Source organism: Phyllobates terribilis, unplaced genomic scaffold (genome assembly GCF_046119375.1).
Source record: "Phyllobates terribilis strain yellow unplaced genomic scaffold, ASM4611937v1 Scaffold_1__5_contigs__length_1240528914, whole genome shotgun sequence".
NCBI lineage: Eukaryota > Metazoa > Chordata > Amphibia > Anura > Dendrobatidae > Phyllobates > Phyllobates terribilis.
Window position 1 is genome coordinate 436,459,277 of NW_027362761.1, and position 19,105 is coordinate 436,478,381.

Genomic DNA, 19,105 nt, shown 5'->3' on the forward strand with positions numbered 1-19,105 from the left:
CTGACATTTTATGTGGCGCAGCCCCTCGCTACACCCGCTAGGAAGGCACCACATAGGGTCAGGGAAACTGGCGCCAAGTTTACCAAGAGGAGGCCCGAGGCAGCCGGACAGAAGTGTTGGTAAGAAAGGCCAGACAAAGGACACACAAAGGGGGTCCTGTGAAGTGCTCCAAAGTTATCTGGGAGTTGTCTGAGCCCCTCATCTGGTGAGCACAGTACGACGTGGGCAGCCGTTACCTGCAGACGTGGTCTGGATAATAAGAACTGTGAGTAAAGGCCCTGAACTGCATCACTGACTCCGTGTCGTTACTGCTGCTGCCCTGCACCATCACCCCCATCCTCCGCATACACTGCCCTGAGGCTATACTCCTCCCGTGGGGAGTTATGCTACGCTCTGCTGCACCCACAACACCAGCCTCAGTGGTCTGCCCTGTAGCGGCGGTTCACTCTGACCGCAATCCACGGGTGGCGTAGTTGGACATTTAAACATGAAAACCACATAAATAGTTCCGCCACTGGTTTGACCGCCCTGAGCCACGGAACTGGGTCGCCGCCACGAAGACTACAACCACCAGCATCCACCAAAAAGGGTCCGGCTCCGGGTGTCCCAAGGCCAAGGGGGTGCGTCAGAACATATTCATCACCTTTCACAATCACCAATGGGACAAGGCAGTGATGTCCTCTGTCCCCTCTCTTATACATCCTAGTGACGGAGCACCTGCTCTCATCAATTCGCCATAACCCCAATATTAGGTGGATTGAGGTGGGAGGCACCGAGTACAAGTGCTCTCTATTTGCTGATGATGTCCTAGTATATATCACTCAATCACATATATCCATCCATGCTGTTATGGCTGAAATAGATCACTTTGTTACATGGTAAAATTTTAAAATCAATGCAGCGAAGTCTGAGGCCCTCGATGTCTCCCTCCCCAAATCCATATAGGATTCCATCCAGTCCAACTTTCCCTTTGCCTGGCCCTCACAGGGTATCAAATACTTAGGAATTCCTATTCATAGAGACCTCTCCCATCTATGTTATCTTAATTTTGGGCCCTTTATTGAACAACTCCATACAGACCACGGTTGGCAAGTTAGAACTGTAAGATTCACTACGTGAACCACTGGTGTTTTGTGGAAAAGCACATGTACACTGCGTTCCAAATTATTATACAAAAAGTGTTTAGGAGTGATAAGGGAAGAATTTGTTTGTTTGTCAGTTAAACTCATTGATGGTGATGTGTGTCAGGGCTCTTTATATCACTGTAAGCAATTGCAGACACCTGTGCTAATTAGTTTGGCAGGTGTGTCCAATGAAAGGCAAGACTACTTAAGAAGGCTGTCTCACATTATTAAGCAGCCTACATTTTCTGCCAAAATGGGAAAGAAAAAGGATGTGTCGGCTGCTGAGAAGCAACAAATTGTGGAGTGTTTAGGTCAAGGCATGACTACAATCAACATTGTGCGATGATCAGGATGAAGTGTCTTGGCAATCAAGAAGTATGTAGCTGATTCACAGTACACGTGTGCGTGCTGATAAGGGCAAATTGAGGACTCTTTCCTACAGGCAATTACGTCAGGTTAAAAGAGCAGCGGCAAAAAAGCCTTGTCATAGCAGCAGACAAGTTTTTGAAGCTGCTTGTGCCTCCAACGTCCCCCGAACAACAAGATGCAGGGTACTTCAGAGGTTTGCAGCTGTGCATGAGCCATCCTGTCGACCTCCTCTATCCACTTCACACAAGCAGAAACGGCTCCAGTGGGCCAAACATTACATGAAGACTGATTTCAAAACTGTTTTGTTCACGGATGAGTGCCGTGCATCGCTCGATGGTCCAGATGGATGGAGTGGAGGATGGCTGGTTGATGGACACCCCACGCAAACACGGCTACAGCGCCAACAAGGAGGAGGTGGAGTAATGTTTTGGGCTGGAATCATGGGGAGAGAGATTGTCGGCCCCTTTAGGATCCCTGAAGGCGCTAAAGATGAACTCCATAATGTATGTGGATTTTCTCAAACAGCACTTCCTGCCATGGTTCAAGAAGAAGAACCGTGTATTTCACAGCAAGATCATTTTTCTGCATGATAATGCACCATCTCATGCTGCACATAAAACATCTGCATCTCTGGCTGATATGGGCATAAAAAGGGACAAACTTATGGTGTGACCCCCATGCTCCCCTGACCTCTACCCCATTCAGAACCTTTGGAGCATCATTAAAAGGAGTGTCTATGATGGCGGGAGGCAGTTCACATCTAAGCAACAGCTCTGGGAGGGTATTCTGTCCTCATGCAAAACAATTGAAGCAGAAACCATCCAAAACCTGACAAATTCAATGGACGAGAGAGTTCAGAAGCTCCTTTCGAACAAGGGGTCCTATGTGAAAATGTAACATCACCTAGAATAAAGTTTTGAGTTGAAAACTGTTTGATTTCAGTTTCTAACAATCTGCTAATGCTTATAATTTCAAAAATGACCATTTTTTTGGTCTTTATTAAAATGAAAAGGTTGATCGAAAAGTTTGGGGGATCTAAGAGTGTGGAAACCCAGTAGTCATGATTACTTCGAATTCTGACAATATGAGGGTCATGCTGCAGGTAGTGCAGCAAGAAGGCACTTATGTGCCTTGCGCATCTCGGAGCCCCAAAATTATTTTCCGGGCTAGATGCAGCTAAAAATTATTTTTAATTTTAAATCTGGTGAAGCTTTAGTATAGATGGCCTAATAGGATCAGTGCTGCACACTGCTACAAAGCCCAAATTATTTTCCAGTCAAGATACAGATAAACATGATTAGTAATTTGAAAGCTTAAAACGGTTGGTAGGGTGATTTTAACCAATCATCAAGCTTTTACTCTCCCCAGGATGACACAGGGGTAGAAAAGTCGTTTCGGATCCATGATTTGTTCATCTTTATGAACGTGAGTCTGTCTACATTATCAGTGGAGAGCCGCGTGCGCTTATCTGTCAGCACACCACCAGCAGCGCTGAACACACGTTCAGACAGAACGCTGGCTGCGGGGCATGACAAGATCTCCAAGGCGTAAGTGGCTAGCTCCGGCCATTTATCCAGATTGGAAGCCCAAAAAGAGCAAGGGTCCAGTGACACAGTCGTGGCTTCAATGTTTACTTGGAGATACTCCTGTACCATCGTCTCTAGGCGTTGACTATTTGTCAGACTTCTTGTCTCCTGTGGCCTTGCAAAGGATGGGCTAAAAAAGTGGTGAAATGATTCCGCAAAATTGATGTTACCAGCAGATACTGTGGTTCTCTTACGGTTTGAGTGCTGAACACTTGACGGTCCCACGGTTGGCAAGTTGGAACTGTGAGATTCACTACGTGCACCACTGGTATTTTGTGGAAAAGCACATGTAAGATTCTGCAACAGTCTCTGCTGATACTCCTGCATGCGTGCATCCCTTTCTATGGCAGGAATAATTTCTGCAAATTTACTTTTGTACCGGGGTTCTAACAGTGTGGCAACCCAGTAGTCAGGATTATTTCTAATTCTCACATTCGAGGGTCATGTTGCAGGTAGTGCAGCAAGAAGGCACTCATGTGTGTTGCGCATCCAGGAGCACCAAGTCCCTGTTGTGTTGGTGGCGAGGTAACAATCATGCTTCCTTCCTCTGTCCTCTCCCCCCAACCTCGCACAACAGAAATGTGATCAAGGTCTCCCTCATCTGATGAGTCTTCCATCAGTTCGTCCTCCACTTCTTCCTGGGCTCCTGCACCTTCCTCACTAGTTTGGCTGCTACCATGCGCCCTGGTAAAACCATCTCCCCCACCCTCACATGCCTGCCGCCTTGGTGCTGCCGACCGTCTGGACCTTGCAGATGTTAGCCCTTCCGCATACAACTCCTCCTCCTCTACTTCCTCCACCTCCTCTTGTGCCACCACCTGACTCCGAATTCTGTTTAACATGTGCTCCAGCATGTAAATCACCGGAATAGTCATGCTGATAATGGCATCGTCAGCACTAAACATCTTCGTCGCCATTTCAAAACTGTGCAGAAGGGTGCATAGGTCCCTGATCTGAGACCACTCCTCCAGCGTGATTTGCCCCACCTCTGAATCTCGTTGGCCCAGGCTATACGTCAGAACGTATTGCACCAGGGCTTGTCGGTGCTGCCACAGTCGCTGCAACATGTGCAGAGTTGAATTCCACCGGGTAGGCACATCGCATTTTAGCCGGTGAAGTGGCAGGCCCAACGACTTCTGTAGAGATGTAAGTCGCTGAGCTGCGGGATGCGAACGGCGGAAGTGAGCACACAGCGACCGTGCCCTCTGCAGAAGGCCATCTAGTCTGGGATAGTGGGCTAAAAATTGCTGGACAACCAGGTTCAACACGTGAGCCATACAAGGCACGTGTGTGACATTGCCCCGGCGAAGGGCCGCACCCAGGTTTGCAGCATTGTCGCACACGGCCTTCCCTGGTTTCAGGTCCCGTGGAGACAACCATTCATGAAATTGGTTCTCCAGAGCTGACCACAACTCCTCAGCTGTGTGACTCACATTTCCCAGACATTTCAATGTAAAAACCGCCTGATGACGTTGAGCCCTACTGCCAGCATAGTAAGGAGGTGTGCAGGATCCCTTCTGCGCAGTTAGAAAGCTTGTGGCATGACCAGACAGGCTTTGGGTGCAGGTGGAAGACCGAGAGGAGGTTGAGGAGGCAGAAGCAGTGGAGGAACTTTGACATAAAGAGGATTGACGCACAACTCGTGGGGACGGCAAGACTTGGACAGCAGCCCCTTGTCCTGCTGTCACCATAGTTACCCAGTGCCCAGTCAGCGACATGTAACGCCCCTGTCCATGCCTACTTGTCCAAGTGTCTGTGGTGAAATGCACCCTGTCACACACAGAGTTTCTCAAAGAAGCGGTGATGTTGTGTGCGACATGCTGGTGGAGCGCAGGCACACCTTTCTTTGAGAAGTAGTGCCGACTGGGCATCTGGTACTGGGGCACTGCGACGGACATAAGGTCTCGAAAATCCTCTGTGTCCACCAGGCGGAAAGGCAGCATTTCTGTAGCCAAGAGCTTGCAGATGGTGAAATTCAACCTCTTAGCTTTCTCATGGCTAGGAGGAAATGGTCTTTTACTTGTCCACATCTGAGGGACCGAGGGCTGGCTATTGTGCTTAGACGGGGTTGATAAGGGTGTCCCCGGCAAACTGCCGGTCTGTGAGGAAGATGCAGGCGGACATGTTAGGTTGCCTTGATCCAAAGGTGGTGCTATCGATGTCGGACAGCGCTCAACACCAGCTGGTGTTACCACCTCCAAAGAAAATGATGACCTGCCAATCACGCTGGCTGTTGCGGGTAAAGAGGTGGCAGGTCTGCGCCCCAAAACAGATGTGACTGCTGTCCCCCCAGTCGCAGAGGATGAAGAGGCCGCGGATGCACAAGATATGGCAGACGGTGATTGGCCCGGCCGGCTAGGCCGCATTGTAGCACACTGAGCTTCCCACTGCAAGTTATGCTTCATGTCCATGTGCCGGTTCATGCATGAAGTACTCAAACTATGTATTTTTTGGCCTCTACTTAGCTTTTGCTGACAAATGTTACAGATAACACGAGTTGGGTCATCTTTATCGATCTGAAAAAATGCCCAGGCTATGCAAGGCTTAGCACCCATGCGACCTGAAGAGCCACCACGACTTGTGGTGAGAGGCAGAGTTGTGTTTGAGGATGCAGTTGTTGACGTGCTTCCAGTACTACGTCTCTGTCCAGGAAGGCGCAACCTGACCTCGTCTTCACTAGCATCTTCCTCCACCTCCTCTGCTGACCTCATCTCTTGGCTGACTGTGGGTTGACAGTAAGTGGGATCTCCGACCTCATCATCATCACCCTGTGCGTTATCACACCCGTCGTCCTCAGAGCCAACCTGTTCCTGCCCTGACAAAAAACTAAAGTTGTCGCTCCAATCAGGTATTTGAGTCTTATCATCGTCTTCCTCATTGTCTCCACCAACAGGAGTTACAGTTTGGGAATGAGGGTCTACATTATGGTCAGAACCTTCTGCGTCTGGTCCTGGATCCGACTCATAAAGATTCTGGGCATCAGTGCAGATCATTTCCTCGTCTGGATTCACAGAAGCACTGGAGTCGACCTCTGATTCCCAGGCTATAGTATGAGTAAACAGCTCTGCAGACTCAACCATCTGTTCTACCTCATACTCAGACGGGCAGCTGGAGATATGGGAGCTGTGAGGAAGCAAGTGCGATTTGGGTGACACCTTTGAGGACTGGAGTATTTGTGATGTTGAAGTTGATGTGGAGGAGAGCCCACTTAAAGGAGCACTTGATATCCGTTGAAGCACCTGCTGTTTTTGTGCCTCATCTGGAATTTGTAGCGATTGGCGTGGCCGTAAGAAAGGGATCTTATCACATTGTCCGCTAAAAGAAGTAGACATTTTAGTTTGGCTGGAAGATGGTCTTTCTTCTGCAGATGTTACTGTTGCTTTAACACCTACCCCACGGACACAACCTTTTTTCCCCTTCCCAACACGCCTATTCCCCTTTCCACCAGCAGCAGGCCTTTTTCCACTCATTTTGGTGGTTAACTAATTCACAACTCTGGAGTTGTTTGCACAAAAAAACAATGGATGGTAACCGAGCAGAGCTGAGTGGCCAAACTGTGGTATTAGGCCAAAACTATTGGCTGGGTTAGATGCAGAAAAAAATTATTTTGAATTTGCAACCTGATGGAGGTCAGTATAGATGGACTAATACAAATAGTCCCACACACTGCTAGAAGCCCAAATATTTTTTCAGAGGTACTGTAGATGCAGTTAAAAATTATTTTTAATTTGCAACCTGATGGAGGTCAGTATAGATGGACTAATAGACCAAGTCCCACACACTGCTAGAAGCCCAAATATTTTTCAGAGCTAGATGCAGAAAAAAATTATTTTTAATTTGCAACCTGATGGAGGTCAGTATAGATGGACTAATAGACCAAGTCCCACACACCGCTAGAAGCCCAACTATTTTTTCAGAGCTAGATGCAGAAAAAAATTATATTCAATTTGCAACCTGCTGGAGGTCAGTATAGAAGGACTAATAGAACAAGTCCCACACACTGCTAGAAGCCCAAATATTTTTTCAGAGCTAAATGAAGAAAAAAATTATTTTTAATTTGCAACCTGATGGAGGTCAGTATAGATGGACTAATAGACCAAGTCCCACACACTGCTAGAAGTCCAAATATTTTTTCAGAGCTAGATGCAGAAAAAAATTATATTCAGTTTGCAACCTGATAGAGGTCAGTATAGATGGACTAATAGAATGATGCTATGCCCAAAAGATTTTACTTCACTAGGTGCAGTAAAAAAATTGGTATTCTATACACAGGTGTTATATCTTGCAACACAGATAGGCTACTCCACTGACTAACACACTCTGCAATAGGCCAAAAAGGATTAGCTTTGCTAGATTCAGCCAAATGCTGTGAAAAAAACTTGCACAGCACTGGCACAGACCTGCCTGGCAAAAACTGATAGGAACTCATGTAACCTAGTCCTGAAAAGGACTCCAATTACAATTAGTCTTTACTCCCACAACCTATCTATTTAAGAGCACAGACCTCCCTGATAAAAGTCGTAGGAAATGCTGTAACCTAGTCCTTAAAAGGACTGCAATCACAACTATTCCCTACTCCCAAGCTATCTGTATATTTGTGCGAAAATTGGCTTGAAATTAACAAGGTATAGCGCACACAGCAACAGCGGTGCCGTCTAACACGCAGCTGCAGCAGTGAGAAAATGGTGGCGACGGGGAAAATGGCTTGGTCTTATAGGGCAAGGACATGTGACATACACTGCCAATGACACATGCCCTTGCTTGTGTGAAAAAAAGCACTTCGCTCCGTGTGTGCGCTGCTGATAGGCTGACAGATTGCACCTCCCCACTGCAAATGCGGGAAAGAGAAAAAAAAATGGAGATCTTCATTGTTCCTGCAGAGATCCATCCCCTGCCCCTCCCCCCACCCCGCTGTACACTCAAACTGCGTATTAACATTAATTTTCATCATTACTGAGAAAAAATCCAGTTATGATTTTGGTGCACGAACAGTTATCGAACATAACCTCGAACAGCCGAATTTTTCTCAAATTGTTCGTGTTCGCCGAACGGCTCGAACACCGCCCAAAACAGCTCGAATTTGAGATTGGCGAACAGTTCGAGTAGAACAACGCTCATCTCTAGTGATGACCCCATCATTAGCGTCAGCATTCCACTTGTCTGTCTTTCGCAACGCTCTCTGCAGAGAGTTAAGGAGGAGGCATTGCAGCCAGAGTATGATGAGATGGATCAAGAAGCCGTAGCAGTCGATTACACACAGCCCAGCCTCATCTCATCCCAATGTGCATTGGGGGACAATGAGGGAGAGGAGGAGGAGGAGGAAGAACAGGAGCTTGTATCATGCGCTGTAGATGATAGTACCTGTACAACTGTCATACCGTCGGTTCAGCGTGGGTGGCCTGAGGACAGGGGGGGAGGAGGAGGAGGAGAACATGGTCAGTCGTCATCTTGGTGAGGACATGGAAGTCTTGCTCGTTACCAGTCTGGCATGCATGGCTGACTTTATGTTACGCTGCCTTAACCATGACCCTCGCGTTGTCAAAATGTTGGGTGACAGTCATTACTGGTTGGTGACACTTTTAGACCCCCGCTACAAGGAAAACTTTCACTCTCTTATTCCTGAGGTGGAGAGGTCTACAAAAATGTGGCAGTACCAGAAGTCCCTTGCTGCAGAAATGTTAAAAAAATTCCCATCTGAACACTCTAGCGGCAGAGGTCACAGTTCGTTGTTGCTCAACCAAGGCGTACATGCGAGAGAGACGCAACTCCAATCCAGCAGAGGCAGGGAACACTGTCAACGTTCTGGGACAGTTTTCTCAAACCCTCCCTTCGGACAGACCCTGAGGCGAGGGGTACTCTCACAAGGAGTGGAAAGTTTCAAAAGATGGTGAGGGAGTACCGTGCCGACCGTACCAGCATCCTCCGTGATTCCTCTGTGCCTTTTAATTATTTGGTATCCAAGCTGGACACTTGGAATGAACTCGCTCTGTATGCCTTGGAGGTCCTGGCCTGCCCTGCTGCTAGCGTGTTATCGGAGCGTGTTTCTAGTGCCGCTGGGGGAATTATAACTGATAAGCGCACTCGCCTGTCAACTGACAATGCTGACAAGCTGACCCTTATCAAAATGAACAAGGGCTGGATTGGGCCAGACTTCTCAACACCACAAAAATGACAGCAGAGTAACATAAAGTCAAATCCACTGTGTTATTTCGGGAGGTGTATTCACATGCACCGCTTCACACCCACACATGGGTATACGCTTCCTCATTTCAGCTGTTTTATGTTCTTCTTCTTATCCTCAGCCTGCACCACCACTATACCACCAGTGTGACCATGGTCCGTGTTGCCATTATTGAAAGTTCCTCCGTCCCTATTTTTGTCAGCTTTTCCTTGGAAGGCATAAGCAATGACTGTGGGAGACCCACTCCCCAAAATGGGAATAATATTTTTAAGATTCTGTACTGTATGGCTATTGTAAGGGGCATTAAAACCGTCTTGTTAAGCTACTGGGACCTCCATGTCTCTTCTGAGGGGCATTAAAAGCGTCTTGTTAAGCTACCTTGACCTCCACCACTTTCCCGAGGGGCATTAAAGCCATCTTGTTAAGCTACTGGGACCTCCACGTCTCTTCCAAGGGGCATTCAAACCGTCTTGTTAAGCTACTGGGACCTCCACGTCTCTTCCATGGGGCATTCAAACCGTCTTGTTAAGCTACGGGGACCTCCACGTCTCTACCAAGGGGCATTCAAACCATATTGTTAAGCTACTGGGACCTCCACGTCTCTTCCAAGGGGCATTCAAACCGTCTTGCTAAGCTACTGCGACCTCCGCCTCTTTTCCAAGGGGCATTAAAACCGTCTTGTTAAGCTACTGTGACCTCCACCACTTTTCCAAGGGGCTTTAAAACCGTCTTGTTAAGCTGCTGCGACCTCCACGTTTCTTCCAAAGGGCATTAAAACCATTTTGTTAAGCTACTGTGACTTTCACGCCTCTTCCAAGGGGCATTCAAATCGTCCTGTTAAGCTACTGGGACCTCCACGTCTCTTCTGAGGGGCATTAAAAGCGTCTTGTTAAACCACTCTGAACTCCACAGCTCTTCCAAGGGGCATTGAAATGTTGTTTTTAATTAACTCTAACCTCCACGACTCTTCCAACGGTCATTGCTTTTCCTCCTAACTTTTGGCAGCTTTTGCTTGGAAGGCATAAGCAAAGATTATGAGAGACCCACTCCCCAATAATATGAATAATGTTTGTAATATGCTGTACTGCATGGCTCTTGTAAGGGGCATTGCAAGTTGCTCCGTTCCTAATTTTTGGCAGCTTTTGCTTGGACGGCATAAGCAAAGACTATGGGAGACCCACTCCCCAATGATGGGAATAATGTTTGTAATATGCTGTACTGCATGGCTCTTGTAAGTGGCATTACAAGTTTCTCCATCCTTATTTTTGGCAGCTTTTGCTTGGAAGGCATAACCAAAGACTTTGGGAGACCCACTCCCCAATAATGGGAATAATGTTTGTAATATGCTGTACTGCATGGCTCTTGTAAGGGGCATTGCAAGTTCCTCCGTACTAATTTTTGGCAGCTTTTGCTTGGAAGGCATAAGCAAAGACTATGGGAGACCAACTCCCCAATAATGGGAAAAATGTTTGTAATATGCTGTACTGCATGGCTCTTGTAAGGGGCATTGCAAGTTCCTCCGTCCTAATTTTTGGCAGCTTTTGCTTGGAAGGCATAAGCAAAGACTGTGGGAGACCGACTCCCCAGTAATGGGAATAATATTTTTAACCCTCTGTCACATACAATAGGCCTGACAGGCACATCTCTTTTACTTTCATTTCTCCTTCCTCACCAGATTGTGAGGAAATCCCCTCCCTCCAGGTAGTCTCCTGTCTCTAGCAGCTCTGTGAAACCTCATACCACAGTTGGATTGCAGAGCTTCAGGAGGACAGATATAACTGCGCTAATCTCTCAGGCTCATTGTATGTGAACACGTCACACTCAATAAGGTTGGTATTTTATGTTTTTATTCATCACAATTGTTTATTTAGCTTGTTTTATGAATGTATAGCACAAAGTGTGAGGATATTTCATAGAAATAAGGCAGATTAAAAAAGAAAGTGTGCTGCTCAGGCATATACAGTAGTTCCCTAACACATATTCCTTCTCTTGCTTCAGATTATCTGCTGAAATGGAGAGGAAAATGTACAATTTTTCAAAAAACCTTGATGTTGAGGAAGTAACAAACATGCTGCTAGATGATGCAGACTCCACACTGAATGAGGATTTAGGAGAGGAAAGTTAGATTGATTCTCATGATGAGGTGGAAGTATGTGAAGTGGATTCTGAAACAGAGCAAGATGGTGACAGTGATGAGGATGAAGATGTAGAATCTTATTATATGGGAAAAGATAAAAAAAAACAATGGAACAAGAAGCCACTCCAGAAAAAACGTAGGGAACCTCAAAACATTATTAATCACCTTCCTGCAGTTATAGGAACTGCAAGTAATGCAAAAACTGCAGTTGAATGCTGGAATAGTTTATTCACAGATGACATTCTGGACTCTATTGTCACATATACCAACCAATATATAGACATTATAAAGGACAAGTTCATCTGCAACAGAACCATCAAGGCCACAGATGAAATAGAACTGCGTCCTTTTTTTTGATTATTATACCTTGCAGGAGCTTATAGGGCAAATAGACAAAGTTTGGAGGAACTTTGAAGTAAAGATGGGGATGGAGTGGAAAAATTTGGCCTTGTTATGTCCATAAACAGATTCAAGCTTCTAATTCGTTGCCTTCGGTTTGACGACAGAACTACCCGAACCGAACGTAAAACACATGACCGACTTGCTCCAATTCGTGATATATTCCAAAAATTTGTTGAAAACTGCAAAAAAAAAGCTATTGCCCTGGGGAGAATCTCACTATTGACGAAATGCTCCCTGGTTTTCGTGGTAAATGTGCCTTTCGTCAATATATTCCATCAAAGCCTAACAAATATGGAATAAAAATGTATGCCCTTGTTGATGCCAGTAAGACCTACACTTACAACCTGGAAGTTTATGCTGGAAAACAACCAGAAGGTCCTTACTGTGTCAGCAACAAACCCAGTGATGTTGTAAAAAGACTGGCTGAGCCCTTATTTAGATCGGGTCGCAATATAACAGCTGACAATTGGTTTTCAAATTGTGATCTGATTGATTATCTGAAAGTGCAGAAGCTTTCATATGTCGGAACTGTAAGAAAAAATAAAAAAGAATTGCCTACACAGTTTGTAAGTGTGAAAGGGAGACAACAGTACAGCAGTATGTTTGCATTCCATAATGGAAAGGTTTTGGTTTCCTATGTACCACAAGCAAAAAAAATTGTACTTCTTCTATCAACACTTCATGATGATGATGCCATCGATCCTGGGACTGAGGCACAAAAAAACCCGGAGATAATTACATTTTATAATGCAACCAAAGGGGGTGTTGATACAGCTAATCAGATGTGCTCAACTTTCAATGTCAGCAGAAACACCAAAAGCTGGCCAATGGTCATATTTTTTGCTATGTTGAATTTGGGTGGTATAAATTCACAAGTCATTTACCTTGAAAACAAGCTTGAACCACTCCGTAGACGATTCTATCTGAAAAAATTGGCCCATGAACTAGTGCTTGGAGAGCTACGCAGGAGAAGTATGAAAACAATCGGTATCCCCTCTCGCCTTCAATTTCAGCTCAAAAGATTCCGCCCAGAAGATGATAGTGAAAATTCACCACCTGCACCACCTCCCAAAAGAAGGAGATGCACCACCTGCACCACGGAAAGCGGAATCAGAAGGCTTTCTAATTATGAATGTCACAAATGTCATAATGCAATCTGCCTGACACATGCAAAAATGATGTGTAATTCTTGCTCTTTGCTCTGCAAGTGTAATTTTTCTGGGGAAACTTCAGGATCTTATTCTGATTCAATATGTGTTTAATAGTACTTAAGGTACCTTAAAATTAAGTTTGTTTCCATAAATTTTCTTTGTAGAGTTTTTTGACAGATTCGAACTGGGGACTATTTGGCGGGAGTTTCGAAATGTTTGTATTTCAGAGTTATTAGTTTTATGTTAAGTAAATGGTTTTTTTTGGCACCTGATTATGTGTAGTCTCTTTTATTACATCCCTATGAAGGTCACTGATCACATTTAGAGCACTGAAATTGCAAACATTAGATATTATAGGTATTTTTCTAGCCTGCGCCTGACAGTCACATTGTATGTGAACTCGTTAGAACCGATATTGTATGTGACGGAGGGTTAAGATGCTGTACTGTATGGCTCTTGTAAGGGGCATTAAAACCGTCTTGTTAAGCTACTGGGACCTCCACGTCTCTTCTGAGGGGCATTAAAAGCATCTTGATAAGCTACTGCGACCACCACCACTTTTCCAAGGGGCATTAAAACTGTCTTGTTAAGCTACTGGGACCTTCACGTCTCTTCCAAGGGCATTCAAACCATCTTATTAAGCTACTGAGACATCCACCACTTTTCCAAGGGGCATTCAAACCGTCTTGTTAAGCTACTGTGACCTCCACCACTTTTCCAAGGGGCAATAAAATCGTCTTTTTAAGCTACTGGGACCTCCACGTCTCTTCCGAGGGGCAATAAAACAGTCTTGTTAAGCTACTGTGACCTCCACGTCTCTTCAAAGGGGCATTAAAAGTATCTTCTTAAGCCACTCTAAACTCCACAGCTCTTCCAAGGGGCATTGAAATGTTGTTTTTAATTACCTCTAACCTCCACGACTCTTCCAGCGGGCATTGCATTTCCTCATAATTTTAGTCAGCTTTTGCTTTTCAATGCAATGGCGAAAACAAAGGGAGACCCACTCCCCAATAATGGGTAGAAGGTTTTTAGTACGCTGTAATCCACGTCTGTTTCATGGGGCATTGCAGTTCCTCATAATTTTTGGAAAGCCTTCCATTCACTGCTTAGGCCAACAGTGTACAGGAGACCCAGTTGCTATAAATGGAAAAAACGGTTTAGTTAAGGCCCTCTGACCTCCATGTCATTTTCAAGGGGCATTGGAGTGCCTCGAAATTTTTGGTAGGCTTTGCACTCACTGTATGCCCTATAACTTTTTAGCCAAACCGCTCCATTTGTTACAGAAACATATCCTACAAGACATATGTGGTTGACTGGACTGATATTGATGTGAATGGTTCCTGTTCCTCCTTTGCCACAACCTCATCCATAATTTATCACCTGAAGCTTTGTTTAAATGTGAGTCATAGAACTGGGATAGTAGCAGGAAAACATCCAGCAATCCTCAGAGGAGGTAGGATATGCGCCAAAACGCTGACCACCTCAGGCCTAGCCGCTGCTACATACATGCGCTTGCATTCCAAGAAAACAAAGCAGATGCTAACTTCTATCATCGTCATCATGCTCACCTTGGCACTCTCAACTCCCCTGATGGAGAAGCTAGGGCCCACCGGAGGAGTCTGGTTCTCTGGTGGGCTCGTCCAATGCTGCCCTAAAGCATGCCGGGCTAAGAAAAGTGTGTGGGGGGAAGTTGACAGGAGAAATAGGGGTGGCTGGGGACTGAGTATGGACACCCGGCCGCCGGCGGCTGGGGACTGAGTATGGATACCAGGCCGCCAACGCAGCCATGACGTAGTGGCCAGATTCCGCCTCCACATGCCTAAAAGGCCCCATTTCAAGTGCAAGCAAGCAGTATGGTATTGCAGCCTGAGTGTGGGTGGGTGGCAGGCTGCATACTTGCGCTTGCATTGCAAGGAATGGGAGAGGTACAATTGAACACTGCCCTGGGAAAAGGATTTGAACGGGGATAGTTGAAGTCTGCAATGACAGGTGCAGGGTGGGAGGCATCTTCGCATGTACCATGAATAGGGGTTTGGCATGCACACACTACAGAAGAATAGGCTGTCCTTCCCACTAAATGCACTGGGGAAGGCACAGGTAATGTTTTGGTATTGGCTCTTAATCTTATGTTTCAGGCACTCCGGGACAAATAGGGGCGGCTTGGGACTGAGTATGGATACCTCGATGCCGAAGCAGCCATGAGGTAGTGGCCAGCTTCGGCCTCCTCCAAACTAAAAGGCCTCATTTCAAGTGCAAGCTAGCAGTATGGTATTGCAGCCAGGGGGTGGGTGGGTGGCAGGCTGCACACTTACGCTTGCATTCCAAGAAAACAAAGCAGATGCTAACTTCTATCATCATCATCATTCTCCTCACCTTGGCACTCTCAACTCCTCTGATGGAGAACCCAGGGCCTACCGGAGGAGTCTGGTTCTCTGGTGGGCTCGTTCAATGCTGCCCTAAAGCAGGCCAGGCTAAGAAAAGTGTGTGGGAAGGTGACAGGAGAAATAGGAGCGGCTGGGGACCGTTTATGGACACCCGGCTGCCCCCAGGCGGCTGGGGACCGTGTGTGGACACCCGGCCGCGGGGCGGCTGGGGACCGAGTATGGACACCCGGCTGACCCCTGGCAGCTGGGGACCGAGCGTGGACACCTGGCCGCCGGGCAGCTGGGGACTGAGTATAGATACCAGGCCTCCAACGCAGCCATGACGTGGTGGCCAGATTCCGCCTCCACATGCCTAAAAGGCCCAATTTCAAGTGCAAGCAAGCAGTATGGTATTGCAGCCTGCGGGTGGGTGGGTGGCAGGCTGCATACTTGCACTTGCATTGCAAGGAATGCGGGAGGTACAATTGAACACTGCTCTGGGAGAAGGACTTGCTCGGGGATAGTTGCAAGACTGCATCTTCTGATGCGGCAAGGATGACTTCTGATGGGCACAATTTTAGGCAGTGACCTGGGTGCCAGAGATGCTTCCAGGGGTCTTTCCCATGCTGTTCCCATGTCTTTTCAGCACTGTATGCATGTGTCAGACAGCACATGGCCAGATAAGGTTGTAAAATGTTAAAATGACATTTCCCGGTGAATGCATTTGTCACGCTTGAAAGCAATACAAAAGTGCAAAAACGCATAAAAAATGCTACTTGTGAACATAGCCCAAGGTGTGGAGGAGTATTTTTTTTTGGTTATTTATTTTACCTTATACACAAGTCTTTACCCTGGAAAGGAACTTCCTTAACATATTTCACAGGAAAGCAGTTTCAGTTTCGTCTTTGAACGTTTTATTGTGAGCCCTTAAAAGTGGCTTAATACCTCTGACCACGTTGTTGACAGCAGTGACCTGGGGGTCAGAAATGCTTCCTGGGGCGATCCCCATGCTGTCCCCATGTCATTTGAGCACTGTCACTATTGTTTTGGGCACTTGTTAGGCTTTTAAAAGACTGCCAGGGGTGCCGCCGCAAAAATGCTCGGGTCTCCCATAGACTAACATTGGTCTCGTTGCCTGGGTCGAGCAACCGAGTATCACGGCGAGCTCGGCCCGAGCTTCGAGCACCCAAGCATTTTAGTGCTCGCTCAACACTAGTTTCAGCAGAGTTTGCAGCTTCCGGCTCAAAGACTGGTGTGTGATGTCCCCACGCGTTGGAACTCTACACTGCAGATGTTGGGAAGGATTTGTGAGCAGAAGAGGGCAGTTGTTGAGTACCAGCATTAACAAGGTCGTCAGTATTCAGTTCAGACTCAACACATAAGGCCTCAGGAGTGGACATGAATGTCAGACATATGTACCATCCTCGAAAACTTTTAGGACTCCACCAAGATGGTGATCGGCGATGACGCCATAATTAGCATCACCATCCCACTTCGCTGTTTTCTGAAACGCTCTCTGCTCACAATCAAAGAGGTTACATTGCAGGCGGAGCACGATGAGATTGAGCAAGGAACCGTACAGGGTGATTACAGACATCCAAGCCTCATCTCATCCCAATGTAGATTGGGTGACAATGAGGAACAGGAGGAGGAGGAAGGACAGGAGCTAGTTTCATGCACTAAAGATGGTACTACCTGCACAGCTGTCATACCGTCTGTTCAGCATGGATGACGTTAGGACAGAGAGGAGGAGGAAGAGAGCATGGTCAGTCATCCTCTTGGTGAGGACACGGAAGTCTGTTAGTAGTCTGGCACTCATGGCTGAGTTTATGTTACGCTGCCTTTCCCATGACCCACACGTTCTCAAAATTTTGGATGACAGTCTTTACTGGTTGGTGACACTTCTAGACCCATGCTACAAGTAGAACTTTATATCTCTTTTTCCTCAGGCGGACAGGTCTACAAAAATGGGGCTGTAGCAGAAGGCCCTTGTTGTGGAACTATTAAAAAAATTCCCATCTGAAAATGCTGGCGGCAGAGGCCACACTTCGTTGGACAACCAAGGAGTACTGGCGAGAGAGACACAACTTCAATCCAGCAGAGGAAGGGGAACACTGTCAAAGTTCTGGGACAGTTTTCTCAGACCTTCCCATCGCACAGACCCTGAGTTGCGGGGTACTCTCACAAAGAGTGCAAAGTTTGGGAAGATGCTGACGGAGTACCTTGCCGACCGTACCAACGTTCTCCGTGATTCTGCTGTGCCTTATAATTATTGGGTATCCAAGCTGGATACGTGTAATGAACTGGCTCTCTATGCCTTGGAGGTCCTGACCTGCCCTGCCGCCAGAGTTTTATCAGAGCTGGTTTTCAGTGCGTTGGTGGAATTATAACTGATAAGCGCATCCGCCTGTCGACTGAAAATGCTGACATGCTGACTCTTATAAAAATGAACAAGTGCTGGATTGGGCAAGACTTCTCAACACCACCAAATGATAGCAGCGTAACATAAACTCAAATCCAGCGTCTTTTCTTGGGAGGTGTATTCCCATGCACCTTTTCACACCCACACATGGGTATACGCTTCCTGATTTTGGCTATTTGCTCTTGTCCTCCTCCTTCTCCTTCTCCTCATCCTCCACCACCATATAACCAGGATGACCGTGGTCCGTGATGCAACACCCACATAATTTTTGTAAAGGGTGTTTATGAAGCCCGTAAACAAAAATTTTTTATACTGTATGTTCATGTATACCCCCCAGGGGTAAATGTCAGCCCATACACTTACTGCATGGGCATTACAAGTATAGGAGGCCCACTCCTTTCTAATGTGAACATTTTTTTATTTGGCCCTCCTCCACGTCTCTTCCAAGGGGCATTGAAGTGCCTCCAAATTTTTGGCAGCCCTTGCATTCACTGCATAGGCCAACACTATGGTAGACTTTCTCCTTTCTAATTGGAATTTGTCGTTACTGTGGCTCTGCTCTGTGTGTCTTTAAATTCTTAGTGGGGTTTTTCCTAAAATTGTTCAGCCGTTGGACTCACTGCATACCCTATAACTGTATAGCAGACCCTCTCCTTTCTAATGGGAACATGCTGTACTTGTTACTGTGGCCCTGCTCTATGTGTTTTTAAATTCTTAGTGGAGTTTTTCCTAAAATTGGTCAGCCTTTGGACTCACTGCATACCCTATAACTGTATAGCAGACTCTCTCCTTTCTAATGGGAATTTGTCGTTACTGTGGCCCTACTCTGTGTGTCTTTAAATTCTTAGTGGGGCTTTCCTAAAATTGTTCAGATGTTGGACTCACTGCATACCCTATAACTATATAGTAGACCCTCTCCTTTCTTATGGGAACTTGTAGTACTTGTTACTGTGGCCCTGCTCTGTGTGTATTTAAATACTTAGTGGGGTTTTTCCTAAAATTGGTCAGCCTTTGGACTCACTGCATACCTTATAACTGTATAGCAGACTCTCTCCTTTCTAATGGGAATTTGTCGTTACTGTGGCCCTGCTCTGTGTCTTTAAATTCTTAGTGGGGTTTTTCCTAAAATTGGTCAGCCGTTCGACTCACTGCTTACCCTATAACTGTAAAGCAGACTCTCTCCTTTCTTAGGGAATTTGTCATAACTGTGGCCCTGCTCTATGTGTCTTTTAATTCTTAGTGGGGTTTTTCCCAAATTTTGGCAGCCCTTGCAGTCACACCATGGGCATTACCACTATAGGAGACCTGCTCCTTTATAATGGGAACATTTTTTTTTACTGAGACTCTCCTCTATGTCTCTTCAAAGTGGT